This window comes from Myotis davidii, unplaced genomic scaffold (assembly GCF_000327345.1).
Source record: "Myotis davidii unplaced genomic scaffold, ASM32734v1 scaffold580, whole genome shotgun sequence".
Lineage (NCBI taxonomy): Eukaryota > Metazoa > Chordata > Mammalia > Chiroptera > Vespertilionidae > Myotis > Myotis davidii.
The window spans coordinates 2,498,165-2,501,859 of NW_006293313.1; the positions used below are offsets into that span (position 1 = coordinate 2,498,165).

Here is a 3,695-nt window from a genome sequence, read left to right on the forward strand (position 1 = left end):
TTTCAGAGCCTGAGACTCCCTCCCGATTGAAAACGACAACCACGCCCTCAGCCGCCAGCCCGCTCCGCATGCACTCCGCACCTTAGTATCTCACTTCCTCACTGCGCCTCCTCTGAGTCTCAGTGTTTTTCTCTTTCCTCCTAGTTGTAGAATTTCCACTCAGCCAGCTTTCCTGTGGTTCTGGATGATGTCCGTTTCGTCTTTTAGTTGTATTTTTGAAGTGGTTGTTCAAGGCAGCAAACTCTGGTGTTTACCTATGCCGCCATCTTGGTTTCTCTCGGGGCTAACTTTTATTGAACATTTACACATGTCTGGGACTATCATCAGCATTTTATAGCTTTTATTTTCTGTGTTGTGAAGTGCACCCTCTGGACTTTATTTCCATAGGCACAGGTAGGTGGTGCACTGTTCAGAACCTTTACGACTAGGAGCACAAGTGCATGCTGACCCCCTAACCCACTTCCACTGCAACTTAATGATTAGGATTCAGACTGAAAGATGGTAGTGACCACTGTGCTGGTCATGTACACATTCTGGTGGTGGTGATACTGCTGCATATTTTCTTTTTCCTTTTTTTAGTATGAGAAACAGAGTTTATTCTTGTTTGATTAGAAGTAACCAAGTACAAAACAGGCATATTTTTTTCTGAGAAACTAAGTTCCTGAGCTGATAACCACTGCTGCATATTTTCAGTGAATCTTTGAATTAGAAGAGACCTTCGAGTCTTCTGCTGCTTGTTATATGCAAGGCACTATATTGTATGCTTAAGAACAATTCCAGTCTCTAAGAGCTTACAGTCTGGAAATAAATAAAATAAATAAATAAAATAAATTCAAGAAGTTAGAGATACAGACACTCAGGAAAACAGGTTGAATTCCAGTGGTTAGAATTTGGATTCCCTTGAAGGCTACACAAAGTAAGATTTCTGTTGAATATTTTTAATGGTTATGTTATTCAGTTGAAGGATTAAAACTGTCTAAGAAAACGTAAGTTTATTTTCAGTACTTTTCTTGAAAAGAGGATGATATTTTGCATAAGTAGAATAATAAACCTGAATCATAGAATGATGCAACAGATTGCCTTTCCTTTCACTGTGACTAGCAACCAGATTTTAGGGCAAAGAATAGATGTATGGATTGTGGTTTGAATTCAGTGGAGTATCTGACCTTCATATAAGTCACATTTTGTATGTTGACCTTTATCACATTTTTTTTTTAAAAAGGGAAGGAATATATTCTAAGTTATAAATGTACTCATAGGAGATTAATATATCAGATTATGAGATCTTTTCAAATTGGAATAACATATGTAGAACAGCAATTCTCAACATATAGGAGTACATTGTTACTTTAGAGGGCGTGCCCTTAGTTGAGAATTCACTGTGCACCTTGAAGAATATCATTCATGAGAATGGGCTATATATGTGAATGATAGAGAGGGAGAGCCACTGGTTATAGATCACTTATGCTGAGATTCTTTGGCCCTCCATCCACATGTGGATGTATGGAAGGCTTTTTGATTTCTGCAATACAATTTCATTTTGCCACCATTCACCTAATAATTATGCAGAGGAAATGGAGCTTCTCTAGCCACAGTGAAGACCAAGAGGATACTTGGCCTTGCCAGTGGTCTCAGTTTTGAAGAGTCTGTACTACAGACTGTGAAAAATGTAGACATTTGATATTCAGGATGCCTCCTCTAAAGGAAACATAAATGATTTATTCTTCTGTGTTTTTAAGCGGGATTCCTGGATCAGCTCAGATCATTAGAAAGCCATCTGTAGTTCAAGTTAGTTCCTCAGTAGGTTTTATCAAACTTGTAAAAGTTTAATAAAATTTTAGTGGGCCAAGTGCTGTGGACACAAAAATAAATAAGACATGACTTTTTTCTTCAAGGAGGTTATAGTCTATTTCAGTGATGGTGAACGTTTTGAGCTCAGCGTGTCAGCATTTTGAAAAACCCTAACTTAACTCTGGTGCCATGTCACATATAGAAATTTTTTGATATTTGTAACCATAGTAAAACAAAGATTTATATTTTTGATATTTATCTTCTATATTTAAATGCCATTTAACAAAGAAAAATCAACCAAAAAATGAGTTTGTGTGTCACCTCTGACACGCGCGTGTCATAGGTTTGCCATCACTGGTCTAGTTGAAGGAAAAGACCCATAAGTAGCTAATTTTAGCAAAATGTAGTAAATGCAGCAATAAGATATGAACAGGGTATAATATTAACTGACTTAAAGGAACTTAGTTTGGCTTGGCTTTTTCATTCTTGGCTTTGGCTCCCAGCATGTACTAGATATAGGCACTTGGCATTGACTGGTACCTGCTAATGCCGAGCCCAGCTCCTTTAGAAATGTGGTAGGGAAAACTATACAGAGAGCTGGTATTTGACTCTGGATTCAAACCATTAGCAGGCAGGGTAATCACGGGCAAGTTACTTAATCTCTCTGTGCCTCCAGTTTTTTCGTCTTCTAAGTGGACAAATTAGTAGTGACTACCGCATTAGGTTGTTTAAAGAATGAAATGAGATAATGCCTGTAAAACTTAGCATAGTGCCTGGAATATAGATTTTATTTATTTATTTTAAATTTATCTATATTGTTGAAAGTAATACAGATGTCCCCTTTGTTTTTGTGTTTTTTTCCCCCATTGACCCCTCCACCCTCTACCTGGCCCTCCTAGGCCTTCACCTCTCTGTTGTCTGAGTTCATGGGTTATGCATATATGCATATAAGTTTCCCAGTTAATCACCACCTCCACCCCTTCCTTCCCTCTGAAATTCATCAGTCTGTTCCATGCTTCTATGCCTCTGGTTCTATTTTATTCATCAGTTTATTTTGTTCATTAGATTCCACATATGAGTAAGATCATATCATACTTATCTATCTCTGTCTGGTTTATTTCACTTAGCATAATGCTCTCTAGGTCCTTCCATGTTGTTGCAAATGGTAAGAGTTCTTTCTTTTTTACAGCTGTGTAGTATTCCATTGTGTAGATGTACTACAGTTTTTTGATCCACTCATCTGCTAATGGGCACTTGGGCTGTTTCCAAATCTTAGCTATTGTAAATTGTGTTTCTATGAACAAAGGGGTGCATATATCCTTTCTTATTGGTGTTTCTGATTTCTTGAGTATATATTCCTAGAAGTGGGATCACTGGGTCAAATTATTTTGATTTGTTGATGATAGCCATTCAGATAGGTGTGAAGTGATATCTCATTGGTGTTTTAATTTGCATCTCTTAGATCATTAGTGACTTTGAGCTTTTTTTCATATGCCTTTTGGCCTTCTGTATGTTCACTTTGTAGAAGTGTCTATATTGATCCTTTGCCCATTTTTAAATTGGATTGTCTTCCTTTTGTTAAGTTTTTTGAGTTCCCTCTCTATTTTAGAAATTAACCCCTTATCGGATGTATCATTGGCAAATATGTTCTATGCAGTGGGGTCTTTTTTTGTTTTGTTGATGGTTTCTTTTCCTATGCAAAAGCTTTTTATTTTATGTAGTCCCATTTGTTTATTTTCTCCTTAGTTTCCTTGGCCCTAGGAGATGTAGCTGTAAACATATTGCTACGAGAAATGTCTGAGATTTTGCTGCCTATGGTTTCTTCTAAGATTTTTATTGTTTCACGACTTACATTTAAGTCTTTTATCCATTTTGAGTTTACTCTAGTTTGCTCTTGTGTATGG

The 3,695-nt window shown here is 37.0% G+C and overlaps 1 protein-coding gene across 1 annotated transcript in view; it reads left to right on the forward strand.

Annotated features, from left to right (window-relative positions):
• The window catches only part of RABGAP1L (RAB GTPase activating protein 1-like), a 391,910-nt gene that overhangs the window by 71,942 nt on the left and 316,273 nt on the right, over window positions 1-3,695 (forward strand).